The sequence below is a fragment of the Taudactylus pleione genome, unplaced genomic scaffold (assembly GCF_031769625.1).
Source record: "Taudactylus pleione unplaced genomic scaffold, aTauple2 ptg000352l, whole genome shotgun sequence".
Lineage (NCBI taxonomy): Eukaryota > Metazoa > Chordata > Amphibia > Anura > Myobatrachidae > Taudactylus > Taudactylus pleione.
Genome location: NW_028284753.1, coordinates 12071490 through 12090871, shown reverse-complemented (window position 1 = coordinate 12090871; position 19382 = coordinate 12071490). Strand labels below are relative to the sequence as shown.

Sequence of the window (19382 nt, the reverse complement as noted above, 5' to 3'; positions counted from 1 at the left end):
TAAAAGGAAAATAATTGCAGTCTTAAAGTGTACGCTGTTACAGAATATCAGAATCTAAAGACTTATTATTTGCTCTTGTTATGGTATGCTCAGTGTAGGAAATATATTTTGAGAACAATAAAAGTTATATGAAATCTGAATTTACACTTTTAGACGATACTGGAAAATATACTGGAAAAGGATTTTCTGTGTGGTCAGAGAAATTCTTCTCACTGAAATTCCTGAATTCCCCCGTTACATCTTTGAGGCACCATTAGGGGGGTGGTGAGAGCGATTTTTTTTTATAAAGACCCCCTTAAGCCAGCAGCATTTCCTGCTTCAATCTATAGTTCATCTCCACCCCCCATTGTATGTTTATTTTTGCTGGCAAACAAATTAGAGGGTTTTCTATAACCTCCTCCTTCATTATTTAAAGCAGGCATGACAGACTGACTGGTGGTTTGGGGGCCTCTTATGATACTGTGCTTCCTGTTACAGCACTCTGAGCTCTACCCTGCCTTTACATAAAGTACAGCCAGGTCTTTAATACCTGCATTGAAACGGTTTTGTCTAATAATTTATAACAATAGTTTGAGGATTTCTTTTCTTATGCTGAATTGGTTCTGTATGTGTTTTACTCAGGCTGCATAATTTCACATAATTCTGCATAACTGTTACCTACATGTCTGCCATGCCTGTCTTCCATGTCCTAGGGACAAATTCAATTATCCTCAAAGATAGGATTAGCCACGATGCAGTGCCCAGGGCTATTCAATTACAGCCGGCAGGCTGCACTTAACGTGGATTTATGTTCCCCTCCTCCTAAATGCTGCACATCCACTAGGTGACCGGGACAGACCGTACGACTCCCCATCCCCTACAGTGTCTACACTCTACGATTAGTCGTTCAGTATAGACACTCTCCGTCATCCCCGAACATGGCCAATCTGACGTTATCGGCAGATTGACCGGCATGTTTGGGTGATACAAAGAAAATGTAGACATATAACAAGCGCTGCTAATTGGAGAACGTACACCTCAATCGTGTTCAATATAATTTAATATTCCATACACATATGGCCATGAATAAAACACAATGAAATAAAACACAAAAGTACATCGAAGAAAATTAAAAAAAACATAATAATATCAGGTTTTAATCTGAGCGTGTTGCTTGAGCAAAGCAAAAGAATAATCTGCAAACCAGCAGAGCCTTCACAAAAAGGTTTTGATCCAATGTTACGATACTTCCACATTCCTCTGGACACTTCTGTGTGTTAGAATTAGACCGCACTTATAGGGTCACTTTCTGCTTTTAATCCATGATCATTTCTTATTGGTCCAGGAATAGTGTCTCTAATTTCCATGCACCAACCTTTTCAAATAAGGATATTTAGCAGAGGTCTGGTCACCGACCCAATTTGTGATACTCATTAAAGTGCTTAATGTGATCACTCACAGTATGATGATCCAACAGAGGCCCTGATTCAGAGCAGGACGGTCTGATAGAGCGCTCGCTCTGAATCAGGGCGTCTATTTTTTTTTATGGATGCATGCGCTCTGGGCCACCATCGACTCGGTTGCGAGCGCACAGCGCTTGCGACCGGGTCTGAATCAGGCCCAGAGCGCCCTGTTTGTTTACACAGATGTGTGGAGCAAAAAAGCATGTAACGCATTTCCGCGCCTTGTGGTATACCTCAGCGGCTTCCTCAGACAGAATGCTATGATGGCCAATGATTGATGTCGGAAACGACCAGCGGGAGTGCGCATCCAACATTTTAGTGCCCGATTCATGCACGTTTAATGGACGACTGAATGATAACGCTGTCATTATCGTTCAGTCATCCATTAATATCTGCTAGTGGATGCAAGACTCAAACAAAAATCAGCGTTTAGTTGGGCTTTCTGTCCTTATCACGCCCGCCGTGAACACATTAACCCATTTCTCCAGGTACTTACCCAAGAAGGGGGGGGGGAGTGGGCGCTATTTGTTTGGTAGAATGTAATACGGGTCATTAATTTGTATGCAGCAATTTCAGCTACCCCCACAAAGTGGATCTGGATCTCCAGCCAAAATGTAAAAACCAAACAAAAGAATAATGGGAGCGCTAGTAAATGGCTGCTGATTTGAAAAATAATTACAATTTATTGCACATATTACAATTAAAACCTATTGTATCAATCAAAAATACACAGATGGAAAATGTTTATCATGAAAACCATTGTAATCGTATATATGAAGCACGAATCCGGCTCTATGGTGTAAAAATTAGAAATACACAGTAAAAATGTATAAACACAGTAGGCCAGGTGACATTTGGAACGCAGGTGGAACGCAAACCTAAAGTCCAGTGATTTCCATCTTCCACAGCGGTGTTAGCGATGAGGAGTGCCACGGACCAGCAGTAGAGGTCCCTCTGCCTGAGACTCTCAGCACCCTTGGATCGCTAGTGTCGAAGCCGGATAATTGGCAGAGACAGGATCGGTTTAAAATTAGATCTGCACAACGCCATTTTGCGAATGGCAATGAGACGCCATTTTGTGACTGGCCACCCAGTGCCATTTTTAGTGAAACTCGCCATTATAAGTACATACGGCGATGCTATTATTTAGCGTTGTGCGATTCCCACACAATAGAAAGAAGTTAAAAGTCCTCAACATACAAATACAGACAGTCACTAAAACATATAAAATGATTATCCCTGCATAACACGTACCATAATGTACTCCACAAAACACAGTCGCACAGCGCTAACTAGCGTCTTTTCCCTATTCCCCAATACTTACACATTGCACACTTACATAAAAGGTTCCCTAGTATTAAAGTGTAATATTCAAGGTTTATTCAGTAATTATTAATGTTGTGAAATAAAGATTATTTGATATCTAAGGTTTAGTACATGGTAAACAGACCGTGTTTGGTGTTGTACTGATCCACTGTGTCTCCACAGATTTCCGGTATCATCGGTGAGAAGATCGGAACATGCGTCTGCAAACTATGGACTATAGAGAGTTAAAACATTAAAATGTATTCTGTAAGGTTAGCAGCTTAGATTAGCATGCAGCGGGAAAAAGGACACAAAGGGTGGTTGGAGGTTATTTGTGTCTATTTGAATTGACCTATGAACTATCCTGTAACAAAAGCACCTTTAAGAAGAACCAATGGAATCATGTCAAACTTGTCTATTGTATTGCCTATCCCTGCAAGAGTATATATGTGCGCTCTCTGACCCCAGTCTTGAGTCTTCTTGCTGTGCTGTTGACGGAGGTTTCTAATGCTGATGCCGGTATCTGGGCCCAGAGCGCGTGCATATATAACAACTGTACCTTGGGTCTGTATGATTTATTTGCGCTAATTGTATTTAGATCACAGCGTGTAACCATCTATTTTTATATTGAATAATATCTTTTTGTGCTTTGGAACCACATTCAAAGATTGAAAGCATTTATTTCTTGTGCGACTCATTATGCTGAATAGCGACAATTTTAGAAGGTATAGGAAGGAATATTGTTTAGAAGGTATAGGCAGGAATCGATTGTAGGTATACACAGCGGACATTAACTACCAAGCATCCAGTGAACACTCTACCTGTATTGGCAGCAATATTGAGTACCCTCCCCCCTATTTGTTAGGGGTAGAGGTGAGGACACTAAGACCAAACCCCACTGTATATCCAATACAAAGGGTTGGATGGTAATGTACCAAATATCAACACCAGTATAAGCTGTTTTAATAACTTGCTACTACTAACCTATACATCTGCCTGCTAACTGGCTGTGACTGTATACTAACTCTGCTTGCAAATTGGCTGTGACCTAACTAAATACCTCATGCTTTGCTGCTTACACTCTAATCTACAAGACTGGTGCCTGACATTTTAATGTGCTCTGAGTTTACATAACCAGAAAGGAGTATACTGTGTTTATAAATTTTTACTGTGTATTTCTAATTTTTACACCATAGAGCTGGATCCGTGCTTCATATATACGAATACAATGGTTTTCATGATAAACATTTTCCATCTGTGTATTTTTGATTGATATAATCGGTTTTAATTGTAATATGTGCAATAAATTGTAATTATTTTTCAAATCAGCAGCCATTTACTAGCGCTCCCATTATTCTTTTGTTTGGTTTTTACATTTTGGAGGGCACCCATTGATGTCATCGAGAGGCGCCGCTGTGCGCCAGATGTCACATGGTGCAGACGGCAGCAGGCACAGGACTGTTTGCACTTGGGTGATTTGGTGCTTGGTATTTGAGGTTAGTTTGTTTTTGTATTCTTATGCCCGATGACGATTTATAATTAAACCGGAACATTGCAAGAAGCACAGTTGCTTTCTATTCATTGTTACTTATTCTGGAGTGATGCCCTGTTGCCCTATGTATGTATTTAATTTTTGGCAGAGCACCCGATGCACCCGGGCAGCACATATGGTGTAATGGTAGCATTACTGCCTCACAGCACTGAGGTCGTTGGTTCGATACCCACTACGGCCCTAACTGTGTGGAGTTTGTATATTCTCCCTGTGCTTGCGTGGGTTTCCTCCAGGTACTCCGGTTTCCTCCCACACTCCAAAAATATACTGGTAGGTTAATTGGCTCCTAACAAAATTACCCCTAGTATGTATGTGTGTGAGCATGTGGTAGGGAATATAGATTGTAAGCTCCACTGGGGCAGGGACTGATGTGAATGGCCGAATATTCTCTGTAAAAGCGCTGCGGAATATGTGTGCGCTATATAAATAACTGGTAATAATTATTTTTGAAATCAGCAGCCATTTACTAGTGCTCCCATTATTCTTTTGTTTGGTACTTACCCAAGAATCTATAAGTTAACGTGCGGTAGCCACTGCGCTTCTAATTAAATAGTTGTGGTTGTTAAAGCTCGAGGCTACAACCTATTCCTCACACAGTAACATATTGAGTATAATTGAATTCTTCTGTCTGCCATGTGATTTGATTTGCATCCTTTTATTTTTATTCTGCCTACTCGTAATTATAGGCGGGATGTATCATGTGTATTGCATACTCTGGGCCTGATTTAGACCCGCTCGCGAGCGCTGAGCGATTGCAAGCGGGTCGATGGTGCCCTAGTGCGCATGCGCACGACGGAGGGAGCTCCGTCGTGTGCATGCGAGTGACAGCACGCCCCCTTTGGTGGGCGTGCCGGGGGCGTTGCTGCCCAGACGGAGGCGTTCCCATGGGAACGCCTACCGTCTGGGTCCGGCCCCACTGACATCACTAGTGATGTCAGTGGGAGTGCTTTTGGCTCTGATAGAGCCAAAATCACTCCTGGGCTTGCGGCAGCGAGACCCTACCGCAGGGTCTCGTCGCAAGCCCGATGGTCGCGATGGTCTTGACTATCGCGACCATCTTTTTGGCTGCTCGCATATGCTGTGGGTGGTCACCCACAGCTATGCGAGCGGCCAGGAGGCCACTCTAATTTTAGGTAGGAGGGCCCTGATTCAGAGCGAGCGCTCTGGTCAGAGCGTCCGGCTCTGAATCAGGCCCTCTGTGCAATACATCCCACCCTTTATTACATGCATACCGGTGCTTAGTAAAGCCATGTGCATGAATAATTATGCTCTAGATAGCTCTTCCGATAAGAACTGTCCCTTGCGATGTGAAGACTCTCCGGAGATTTTTGCAAAAAGAAGCCCATACACTTCAATAGGCAACATAATCTCCTGTATAGATAGAGTTGCCTATCTGACATAAGCTCCGGCAAGTTTCTCAAATATCTGCTACGGACCACTTTAATACATATGGGGATTGCCGCCTTTTAGAGCTTCATTCATACATATGGCTAAGTGTCATGTATTGTGCTCATGCTCAGTAATTCGTACTTGTAAGGCGTTGCAGACACTTTGTGGCGCCCCATAAATAATAGATAACTAAAAACCATTGAGAACGTCTATGGAACACTTATTACACTATAAGCAGCGGACAAATATATGCCAAGTACTTTGTGTGTTCTGCAGGTCCACTTTATTGGGTGGCAATGTCAGTATGGTGTTATTATTAGAATATACAATGATTTCAGACAAATGCAAAAACAAAAATTATTCTATGCAGACAGTCACAACACACGATTTACAATTTTTCTTTAGTACTAAAAGTGCATTAGAATGTGTATTTCTCTCATGCACTACAAACAAGCAGGACAATTCCTTCATAAATGTAAATTACTAGTTACAGTCACATGTTTTTTGTTCCCTTTGTATAATGAACACTATATAACACTACAAATGTTGTGAGGATCCGGTCTACAGAGGGAACAGGTTAAGCAAACAGTCTCATCATTGGCTCAAAGCAGTTAATACCCAGTCCTCCATGTAAACAGGGCATATTCCTGTTCTGTGGATTATTGGGCACTGTTGTGCTCATATGGAGCAGTCAAATTATATGGGGTTTATTATAGTTAATAAAAATGTAATTTAGCAAAAGAACAGTAATGACATAATTACAAATATTTAAAAAAAAAATAAAAAATCACAGTACCAAGCATGAATCACATTAATATACATGAACAAAATAAAAAAAGCAAAACAAGCATTATTAGAAGCAAAAAAGGCAAACTCCCACCAAAAATAGAAACAACTTTACTACCAATATAAGTCCTTATTTACCTTATGGGAATATCCTGCTCCTCTATAAATCGTTGGAATATGAACATTTAACTGTCCACAAAGTATTCTTGTGGCACAGACTGTAGGAGAGGTCTAGAGACATGGGAGGGGACTGCTCCTACAGCAAGCGTCAAAATGTGTGCGGGGGACAAAAAATCTTTTGTATACCAGGCTAGGAGTTTGAGTTTAGGATATGGGGGGGGGGGGGGAGAGAGACAGAGAGACAGACCCAACTGTCATTTTTCAAACACAGCCTGTGACATGGCAATTAGGAGATGATTGGCTGGCACCTTATCACTTTTCACTCTGTCTCCTAACACAGCTTAGTAAATAGACCCCTTTATGTTCTGCTTAATTCTACATAAATCTTTTTTGTAATCTCTTTACTTGGGCGTATACTTCAATGGAAAAAGACACTAGAGAAAAGCTACACATGCATTATTATCAATTACATACGAGAAGTATGTGTCTTAAATTTACATCAGTTTCCCACAAGTTACTATTAAAGTCCAGTGACGTTTCGCTGCGTGAAACCGCAGCTTTATCAAAGGTCCTTTGATAAAGCTGCGGCTTTACGCAGCAAAACGCATCAGGACTTGGCTTACAGGAGACCACCCTTACCGCTTGGCATTCCTATATTTCCGTATACCTTGGTGGGATTACCATACGTTGGAGATTTTTGACTTTGGACCAGGATTCGTGCCCAGGGGGAGTATCCATCTGCGAGAGCTCTGAGAGCATTGCTAAAAACAGACCCCATTCGATATAGGACACTGATAACTATATCTCCTATTGGGAGTGCACATCCCTTCTCACCATACCAATTACTTGGGACTTTCAAATCTTTCAAGACTATTGCGGTACAAGAGGCTTACAATATGGCTGCAGCAAGATATTGTGGAATATTCCATTGCTAACTTACTCATCTAACAGAACACATGCAGCCTATATGGTGGTTCACCTTTATGTTCATATATTGCTCAGCACGCTTATTCCCTTTTTTTAAGTAATTTCTTATTGTGTATTGGTCTTATGATTTGATTTTTACATGTGTATTTTATATGACTTCTGATTAAAAAAATTATGTATATCTAATGCTATCACATTTGAGCGCTGGTATCTTTTGTATGTTTTTTCTTTGCCTAAGGGACTAACAATCCCTATTTTCCAGCTGCTCCTGATTAACTGGAAATCCACCCATTACAGCGCTCCTACCTGATAACTTGGTTATCATCTGTGGTTCCTATTGTACAGCATGTGTGTCTGTTTGTATGAGTGTCTATCTGTCTGAATGAGTGTCTGTATGTATGTGTGTATATATGTGTTGGTTGGTTGGAATGAAAATCTGGTAACATATGGGAGTAACTGATTATCAGCAATTTGCTCCTAAATGCCAGAAAACAGATGAAAATGGACGTTCAGACAAGTTCGTTAAATGTTTGATCTAAACAATTTGTTCAAACATCAGTTTTTGTCCATTTTCCGGCGTTTGGGAGCAAATTGCTGATTGTCATTTGCTTTCATACCTTACCAGATTTTCATTCCAACCAATCAACTAGTTGGATGGTTGGACAGATAATCTTTAGATGTGTGACCATCTTAAGGGTAAATTCAAGAAAGTGGAATTTGATTTTCAACCAGTGCATGGCAATGGCAAAATGGATGTGGCAAAAATTCTGAAGATGCGATTTGTCCAACATGGGTGTGGCTTAAATCACCAATTAAATATTTGAAGTATTAGGTTGTAGATTGAGCCATTAGTGTTCATTCTAGCACCCTGCACCTGTCACAACCTATTCAGCTCCTCTTTCTTGCCTGGGGTGTTGCTCTCTGCTCCGGTGCTTCTAGTTCACTGCGGTCTGTATCTCAGGAGCTTGTTGCATCAGCTAATGGTGCATACACATGGAGCGATATAAATGAGCGATTTGAACGATATAGTTATCTTTAAATCGTTCATTTTAGGTCCCTTCAAACTCACCGACAACCAGCGATGCGCGGCCACGTATGGACGATAGCGATATCGTCCATCGGCCGTGCATGCAGGTCAACTTGCTCGATATCGAGCAAGTTACTATAGGGCCCTGCGATCTTTGAAAGCGGGTCGCTTAGTCGTCTGAGTTGGTGGTGTGCAGGATGATCGATATCGATCATCCAGCACACCAGGGAGGGTGCATGACGATTAGACAGCGATATCGTTATCGCTGTCTGATCACTCCGTGTGTATGCACCATAAGTGTGCTAGAAGCAACAGAGCAGAGAGCGACACCCCAGGCAGGAAAGAGGAACTGCACAGGTTGGGACAAGTGAGGGCGTCTGCAACCAATTGTATGTGCTGTTGTGAGGTTAGGAGTCCCATCTGACAAAGCAGAGACTATTCTAGGAGGCAATTCAATTTAGCACGATGCTGAATAGCCCCAGGAAGGAGTTCCCGGAGATATTCAATTCACTGCGGTTAGCCCGACTAAAGGATTTTTTCTCACACCCTCCTGAGAGTGCAAGCAGAAATCAGACTAAAGTGTCAGCCCCGATGCTGTTTTTTGGCTTAGTACGCCGCCAACATCATGGCCGGCACTTAAGTTGGAAAATGCTGGTTAGCGCGTCTAAACACCCGTTTTAAGTTGCACTAACCGGCATCTCCTAAGTGCCGGGCACGGGAGAAACAACTGAATAGCTCAGGGAACACCGTCCTGGCGCCATTCACACCATGTTCAATTGAGCTGCCCCCCTAGAGACATCTATGCAACACAGAGAACATTATAGTGACCTCTATACAACACACAGAGCATTCTCGTGATCTTTATACAATACAGGGACCATTCTAGTGACTGATAAACAATAATGAAAGCAGCAAATGTCCACAATGTGAAGTTGCAAAACCAGTCTGTTTACCATCTGCTACACACTTATGCTGCTACTCACAATGGGAGCACTTCCCCCTCCCTTACAAACTAAAATCAACACACATACATGAGTGCTGGCACTGGTCATAAACCATAACAAATCATAAAAAGTATGATTAATAAATGTAGTTTGGAAATTCCTACTCCACGAAAAAAAAAAAAAGTACAACATACAATATTTTATACTTCAAAAACAAACAAATCTACTACAGATACACCATCAATTTGATATTATTCCCAATGGTTTTCTTTTTATTTCAATAGTAATCAGTACCAGACCCAAGATCTAATAACCTTCCTTTAATTGATACCCAATATTGGACACAAACCCCAATCATACCTCCTCCCTCGTAAAAAAATAAATCAGGAGCCCACATCCATTTAAAATAAAACCTTGAATCAACATGGACGATACAACTAAATTACATTGCCTTGTCCAGCTATTCACAAATCTGTCTGTAGAGATCTCCCACCAGTATGATTGGTTAATGGACTGCACCAGCCACCAATCTGCATGCTAACATCCATTTACTGGGTATTACAGAGGTCTGTCTAACCCATTAACAGTGCAGCTGAATGCTGCATGGTAGGTATGCCCATTAAAGCCCTAACATCAGTGTTACCATAAACACAACCATCAGTGGTGGAAAACAATCAGCCTTCCACCATCTATGGCAAAAAAAAAAAAAATAATAATAAATAATAAAACACGCCCCACCAGACAACCGCTAAACACTGGTGTTTGTTAAACATTGATGTTATATTCCGGGATGTCACTGCTTATACGAGAGACCGGCTGAGGATGCAGGAGGAACACCAATATGAAAACATTGATAGTGGAGACACATTGCTCTAACAATCAGTTTAAAAAAAAAAACATTGGACATCAAACTACTTCATGAACATGACTGCTAACCAGAGTGCAAGGCAGATTATGTATATGCAGAGTGTGGTCGCTGGCTTCCGGCACCACCAAACAGCTACACTAGGGAATAATCGTTCAGAAGCCACTCTGCCCCGGCATGCAGTTTATCTGGCTTAAATAATTCCAGCCACAAAATCAAATGTAATTTATAAGTTCTCAGTTTTACACATGCTTTTAAAGCTCCATACACACGAAGCGATCAGATACAGTTGTCTGATCATCCTGCATGTGCTGGATGTTCGATATCGAACATCCAGCACATGCACCAACCCCCAAACGACTATAACGACCCGCGATCAACGATCGTGGGTCCCTATAGTAACCAGGCTAACCCGGTCGATATCGACCAGGTTGGCCTGCATGCACGGGTGATGGTCGATATCGTTATAGACCATCCGTGCTCGCACATCGACCATCGTTTGGGGGTTGGAAGGACCCAAAAACAAGACGATATGATCGTTATCACTCATATCGTCCTGTTATATCTGACGATGTGTACTCACCATCAGACATACATGGTCTTTCATCTAAAAATAATTTAACTGTAGCCACCATTTTTGTTATATGGGATTCCTTTTGACTTAATACTTTAAATAATCATTTCTCATAATTGTCATCCTTAATTTATATGGCGCCACAAGGGTTCCGCAGCGCCTTACATAAACAAATGAATTATTAACAGTATAAAACAATGCAGGAAAAGGACATGTTTATAAACATTACTGCACTAGTGATTATACAGTCAGGTGCATAAATATTGGGACATTGACAGAATTTTCATATTTTGGCCTCTATTCACCACCACAATGGCTTTGAAATGGAACAAATAAGATGTGCTTTAACTGCAGACTTTCAGATTTAATTTGAGGGTAATTACATCCAAATCAGATGAACGGTGTAGGAATTACAACGGTTTCTATATGTGCCTCCCACTTTTTAAGGGGCCAAAAGTAATTAGACTATCAACTCAAAAGCTATTTCATGGACAGGTGTGGGTCATTCCCTCGTTATTTCATTATCAATTAAGCAGGTAAAAGGTCTGGAGTTGATTCTATGTGTGATATTTGCATGAGATCCAAAGAGCTGTCACTATCAGTGAAGCAAGCCATCAGAGAGATAGCAAAAACGTAGGTGTGGCCAAATCAACTGTTTGGAACATTCTTAAAAAGAAAGAACTCACGGAAAACAACTGTGGTGGATGACAGAAGAATTATTTGGCCAAATTATTTGGCCAAATCAAGAACACTCTCCAGGAGGTAGGTGTATATGTGTCAAAGTCAACAATCAAGAGAAGACTTCACAAGAGTGGATATAGAGGGTTCACCACAAGATGTAAACCATTGGTGAGCCACAAAAACAGGAAGACCAGATTAGAGTTTGCCACACAACATCTAAAAAAGCCATTACAGTTCTGGAACAACATCCTATGGACAGATGAGACAAAGATCAACTTGCATCAGAGTGATGGGAAGAGAAGAGTATGGAGAAGGAAAGGAACGGCTCATGATCCAAAACATGCCACCTCATCAGTGTAGCATGGTGTTGGTAGTGTCATGGCGTGGGCATGTATGGCTGCCAATGGAACTGGTTCCCTTGTATTTATTGATGATGTGACTGTTGACAAAAGCAGCAGAATTAATTCTGAAGTGTTTTGGACAATATTACATGCTCATATTCAGTCAAATGCTTCAGAACTCATTGGACGGGGCTTCATAGTGCAGATGGACAAGGGCCCTCATTCAGAGCCACTCGCTAGCGGCAGTACGCTCGTTCCGAGAGATGTTCGCACATCTGCACATGCGTACGGATCGTTATACGCATGCGCGAACCAGTCAGTGCGGCCGAAATTCATGTGCTCGCAATATAGCGAATGCCTGCTATTTTGAGTGACAGAATGAGGCGTATGTGGGTGGTAACAGGGGAAGGTGCTTGAAAATGGGGAGTGGAGATCCGAACGCAGGCGTGCTTAAAGGTCAAAACGGGCGTTTTATGGGTGTGCATAATTAATACAGCAGCGTCATTGACCACGTCACTGGGTTATTTTATAGCCAGAACTGCTCGCAAGATTGTGGTAGCAAAAACCAACCACAAGAATAGCGAGCAGTTCATACGCTGGTCGATGTACTCGATTAATCTAATAAATAGCGGACATGACGTATGGTGCGAGCGGCCAGGGGGCGTTTTTAACAAATAACCGAGCGTATGTTTTGCTCGCTCGTTCAGACTTAGAGGTGTGAACAGACTGCAATTTGCGAACGGATCATTTGAATAGCCACCCCTTGTTTTTGAACGAACGACCGCAAATAGCGAACGGCTCTGAATCAGGCCCAATGACCCAAAGCACACTGCAAAAGCAACCAAAGAGTTTTTTAAGGCTAAAAAGTGGAATGTTATGCAATGGCCAAGTCAATCAACTGACCTGAATCCGATTGAGCATGCATTTCACTTGATGAAGACAAAACTGAAGGGAAAATGCCCCAAGAACAAGCAGGAACTGAAGACATTTGCAGTAGAGGCCTGGCAGAGCATCACCAGGGATGAAATTCAGCGTCTGGTGATGTCTATGCGTTCCAGACCAGGCTGTAATTGCCTGCAAAGGATTTGCAACAAAGTATTAAAAAGTGAAAGTTAGATTTAGGATTGTTTAGTTTGTCCCATTACTTTTGGCCCCTTAAAAAGTGGGAGGCACGTATAGAAACCATTGTAATTCCTACACCGTTCACCTGATTTGGGTGTAATTACCCTCAAATTAAATCTGAAAGTCTGCAGTTAAAGCACATCTTGTTTGTTTCATTTCAAAGCCATTATGGTGGTGAATAGAGCCCAAAATATGAAAATTCTGTCAATGTCCCAATATTTATGCACCTGACTAACACTTAAATAAGCAGCAGGGTGCCTGCAACCATGTGTATGTGCTGTTGTGGAGAGTTAGGAGTAACTTAAAGAGTAAATAAGGTGAAGAACATGAAGAAGAGGGTCCTGCAGTGAGAACTTGCATTCTATAGGGGAGGGGCAGACAGACAGGGGTGTTACAGATGTGCTAGACCAGGGATGGGGAACCTCAGACCCGGGGGGCGTATAAGGCCCACGGAATCATTTGGTCTGGCCTTCTGAGCTTTTTTTCTGCCAGCCTCATTTGGCTAGCAGGGTGCCTAGAATGGCACCTTGCACCCAGAATCTATGCAGCAGTGCCACCTGGAGCGTCCTTTGGAACGCTTCATACGGATACACCGATGCCCTTACAGCTCCCCGGAGCATCCTCAGGATGCTCCGTGCATTGCTGTAATCCCCGGCGATTGTGGCATCACATGGAGGGGGCGGGGCCTACATCAGGCCCGCATATAATATTATATATATCAAAATGGCCCTCAACAGAAAAAAGGTTCCCTTCCCCTGGGCTACACAGTGAGTAAGGAGTGGCAGTGGATTAGGATGGGAGCTAAAAGGCTTTGATGAAGAAGTGGGTCTTGAAAGCACATTTGAGAGAATTCTAAAGATGGGGACGTGCAAAATCTTGGAGACGGGAGTGGAAGTAATCAATTGGCAGGAGAGGCAACATGCATTTGCGGAACAAAGTGGGTGGGCAGGTGTGTAAAGGGGAGAGGATTGGGTGAGGGCTTTGCAGGTGAGTTTGAGAAACTTCAATTGGGTTCTGAAGGGGAGGAAGAGCCAGTGTAGGGTAGTAGGAGAGGGAGAAAGATGTAGAACGATTGGAGAGGAAGATGAGCCAAGCAGCAGCATTTAAACAGATTGGAGTGGAGAGGGGTGGGAGTCAGGGAGGCCAGATAGGGGGAAGTTACAGTAATCCAATATGTAGAGGACCAGTGACTGGATGAGGGTCTTCGTAGCATCCAGGGTGAGAAAGGGTCTGATCCTGGAAATATTTTTGAGATGGAAACAGCAAGACTGCAAATGTGTGGGAGGAGAGGGAGCAGTCAAGTATAACTCCAAGACAGTGCACTTGGGGGCTAGAGGAGATGGTTGTGCCATCAATAGATAATGAAATTGTGGAAAGTGACGTTAGGTTCGGAAGATGATTAGCTCAGTCTTAGACATGTTAAGTTTAAGAAAGCACTGGGACATCTAGGAAGAGATAAACAGTTGGAGATACGAATAAGAGAGGGAGGGGCAGAGGTCCAGGGAGGAAAGGTAGATCTGAGTATCATCAGCTTAGAGATGATATTGGAGGCCAAAAGAGCTGATGAATTCACCTACAAAGGACGTATAAAGGGAGAATAGGAGGGGTCCAAGAACAGAACCTTGGGTGACACCTACAATTGGTGGAAGTGGGAGGAAGGTAAAGTCATGAGAGGAGACAGAGAAGTTACTGTCAGAGAGGTAGGAGGGCAGCCAGGAGAGGGCAGTATCACGTAGACCAATGGAGTAAAGGCTCTGCATGCGGAGAGGGTGGTCCACAGTGTCAAAAGCAGCAGAGAGGTCGAGAAGAATGAGCAGAGTGTAGTAGCCCTTGGATTCGGCATCAAGGAATTTATTGTCGATTTTTGTGAGGGCAGTTTCAGTTAAGTGTAGAGGATGGAGGCCAGACTGAAATGGGTCAAGCAGGGAGTCGGAAGTAAGAAAGGTGGTAAGGCGGATGTAAAACAATATGCTCAAGGAGTTTGGAGGCAGATGGGTCAGTAGTAGGAGAGAGATGGGTAGTAGGAGACAGTGACAGTATCAAAGGTTTTTTTTAAGAATGGGGAGACAAGTGCATGCTTGAATGCAGGAGGGACAGTGCCAGATGAGAGAGAGGGAGCAATCTGGTGGGCAAGATGGAAAAACAGGTAGAAGGAGAGGTAGCGGAGGAGGTCCGGATGAGGGCCATGACTTCCTCTTCAAGTACTGAGAAAAATGTCAGAGCTGGTAAGAAGGATGGTGAGGGGTGGTCTGAGAAAGGTGGGGGTGGAGTGCTGAGGGTCTGGTGGGATGAGATGTCCTGGCATATGGAGTTCATTTTAGATGTTTAAAGTAAAGTAGGTGGCAAAGTCAAGGGCAGAGAGTGGAGGAGGGGAGGCAAGGAGAGAGTGGGCAGAGAAGGGATTTGAAAATGGCGAAGAGACGCCGGGGGTTTGAGGACTGGGAGGAGATGAGGTTCTTGAAGGAGAACTGTTTAGAGAGGGAAAGGGCAGCACTGAAGGATGAGGAAGGATAACATCTGTGGATAAGGAAGATACATGTCACTATGCTGTAGACGGTGAGAAGTTGCTCAGCAGATGCGGGATTGGGAAATGACAGAATCACCCGAATGATAACTGGATCAGCCAGGCATGATGGAGGATTTTTTATGCCCTACCGCCCAATAATCGCTGATCGTCGTGGCCATACACTATGCAACTATCAGCCCAATGCGCCGATAATCCAGGAAAGTATGCACGGCTTTAGGCACAAAGCAACATCATTCATCTCTAATTTGACCACCAACCTGGGAGGTTGGGAGTGGCTAAAAATCATCAGCTTACTCCTAAATAATATTCTTTCATTGTAACCACCTAGACTGCTGCTAATAGTGCTGTGTGCCAGTCAGCATAACTGTAATCAGGATTTAGCTGTGGAGGGATGTGATGACTGAGCAACAAAACAGATACCATACCTCCCAACTGTCCTGCTATTCCAGTACTGTCCCTCCGTCCCACCCGCGGACCGCAGTGGGGGGATGTTGGGGGAAATGAGCAGAACAGCGGGTGTATAGATGCCATGTGAATGTGCACGGCATCTCTTCACTGTTAGGGGAGAGCCCTGGGTACAGCCCAGCATCTCCGTGGATGCTGGTCTCACTCCAGGAGAGATGTAAATGGGGCGTGCCACGAGGCCACGCCCCCTTAGCAGGGGCACGCCTTTTGACCGCAGCAGGCTCGACCCTGGACCTTACAAAGTTTGGAGGTATGAGATATGCTTCCTACAATAATTGGAATTGGTTCCTATTAAGAAACAATTTGGGTGCTGATTACAGTGTTAACCTGATTAACATTTATTTGGTAATAAAGAGTTTCCTCTTCATCAACCCATGACTTTAAAATTGGCAGAATATATGGAAACTATTACGATGTTGATTTGGGATTGTTTTTATTATATAACACAACATAATTTGCAGCACCATATAATAGGAAAATAAAACATTATTTATTACCAGTTTTTTTTGTAGCACACACATTTCGCAGCGCTTTACAGAGAATACTTGGCCATACACATCAGTCCCTACCCCACTTGTTACAGTACAGGAATTTAATTTGAATTCTATATTTAATCAGAATTTGTTATCTGAAGTATGCTGCAGAACATTACTCCTGATGTGCTGCTGTGTTTGAATTATATATTTAGGTAATCAGAATGTATCCTCTGAAGACAGCTGGTGCCTTATATTTTATTGTATATAAATTGCCATAAGTACTATCTCCAGTCTTTAGTTTAAGTGCAGGCATGATTTATCTTAAGTACTAAATGTTTGGTATGTGCTACAGGTTTGTTTAAGCCATTTTATTGCTAGGTCTGTATTGGCTGGCTAGTGGGGGGTTGTCATTAATGCACACTTGGCTACATCTCTACTTAAATATCATTCACTAGGCTGTAGTTAGCAGATTCAGAAGTGTAGCTTTCACAAGTGCAAAGTAGATTTTAGCAAAAATGTTGGAAGTAAAACAGGAGAACATTTCATCATCCAAGACTAAACTACAATCAACAGATTAGGCATATTCACAGATGATGGAGGGCGATAAATTGTTCAGTGTAGGCACAGCAGAGACTGTGAAACGACTGCACGATTACAATGTCGTACAGTGGCAAACGCAGGACTTTTAAGGGGGGGTTCCAATATAAAATATATATATATATATATATATATATATATACACACACATACACACACATACATACTGTACTGTACACACAAGCTTGTATGCATTCACACATAGCATACATACATTCATTCACGCATAGCATACATACACACACACACACACACACACACGGCAAATATACACAGCATACATACATTCATTCACACATAGCATACACGCACACACACTCATAGCATACATACACACACAGCAAACATGCACACACATAGCATACATATACACACAGCATGCAAACATTCATTCACACATACCAAACATACACACAGCATACATACATTAATTCACACATACCAAACATACACACAGCATACATACATTAATTCACACATACCAAACATACACACAGCATACATACTGTACTGTACACACAAGTTTGCATGCATTCACACATAGCAAAAATACACACAGCATACATACATTCATTCATACATAGCATACATACACACACACACACAGCATATAGTACTTACATAAACCCAGGGCTGAGGAGGAGGAGCTCATCACCGCGGCTACCCTAGCAGATAGTATGCTGCACATGCACCTCAGCTCCCTCGGCCATCCGTCTCTTCTGTATCCAGTGCAGATTGCAGAGAGCTCTTCCGATCAGAGCTCTCTGCCTGAGGAGCTGCTGCACATGTGCGGCAGCTCCAATCGCGGCCGCGGGTGGCCCGCTGACTCTGCAGAGTCAAGGTTCTCTCCGTCATTAAAAAAAATTGATTCGCCTGGGGGGGGGGGGGGTTCTGTGTGCTCGGAAACCCCCCCTGCGTGCGCTACAGTCGTAATCGTGCAGTCGTTTTTTGGTCTACTAGAGGATGTGCTACTTGAGTTTAGTACCTCTTTACAACAAACACCTGCTGCCTGCACAACCTGAACATGCAGCACTGAACTCCTTGTTTGATCATTGCAAAGAAATTACAACATTACTCGCTACTATACTGTATGTGCTGCCTCTCTTTTTCACAAAAAACAAACTTCATATCTGTACCAATTTACCTCTTTACCCTTATATACTGTCCGATTTACCATTGCTTTTTTACACAACTTCGAAGTACTAATAGTCTTATTTATTACTAATTTTCTAAACCCATTAGATATTCACATATATTCCCCTCAATAAAAAAAAATTAAAAAAAAAAAAACTTGTCATACAGACATATTCCTACTTCATTTTGATCCCCCTTCTTACCTTATCCACACAATGACCATGTTTTATTCAAATTCTGCCTTTACTACCTAGTCCTTTATTCTGCCCCCTGTTCCCACCTCTATCCTTCCCCCATAGTCTCCTCCACCTCTTCCTCCCCTCCTGTCTGTATTCCTCCCCTCTGCTTCCCTCCCCCTCCACTACTGTTACTCACCTTTCATCCATTTCTCTCCCATAATGGTCCTAATACGGCATCACTAAGCTCTGCACCCACCCTCCTCTCCCTATCACGACACCACACCTTCATCTGCATCCCACTAAACTCCCTCTCTTTCCTACAAATGCATGCCGCCTCTCTTGCCTACTGATTACTTCCTCCCACTCCCACCTCCAAGATTTCGACTGTGCTGCTCCCTACATCTGGAACTCTCTCCCTCTCAGACTCTCCAAATATTCAAACGGGCTCTCAAGACTCACTACTTCAAATCCTTCCAGCTCTCATCCTAACCTGCTGCTTCTTTCTCACTGTCTACCCCTATTAGTGTCACCCCTGTCTGTCTGCCCCTCCCCTTTAGAATGTAAGCTCTCACGAGCAGGGCCCTCTTCCCTCACTCATACGATCATCTACTCCAAACTTAGGGCAGCACAAACTGTGTAATGGTTAGCATTACTGTCTCACAGCACTGAGATCGTGGGTTTGATTCTCACTACGGCCCTAACTGTGTGGAGTTTGTATATTCTCCCTGTGCTTGCGTGGGTTTCCTCCAGGTGCTCTGGTTTCCTCCCACACTCCAAAAAAATACTAGTAGGTTAATTGGCTCCAAACCAAAATTATCCCTAGTGTTTGTATGTATGTGTGTGAGCATGTGATAGGGAATATAGATTGGGGCAGGGACTGATGTGAATGGACAAATTCTCTGTAAAGCGCTACGGAATGTGTGTGCACT

At 42.8% G+C, this 19382-nt stretch overlaps 1 protein-coding gene across 1 annotated transcript in view; it reads right to left on the bottom strand.

Moving 5' to 3' along the window:
• SHROOM4 (shroom family member 4) overlaps positions 1-19382 on the bottom strand; it is a 170075-nt gene that overhangs the window by 116377 nt on the left and 34316 nt on the right. The window lies entirely within an intron of this gene.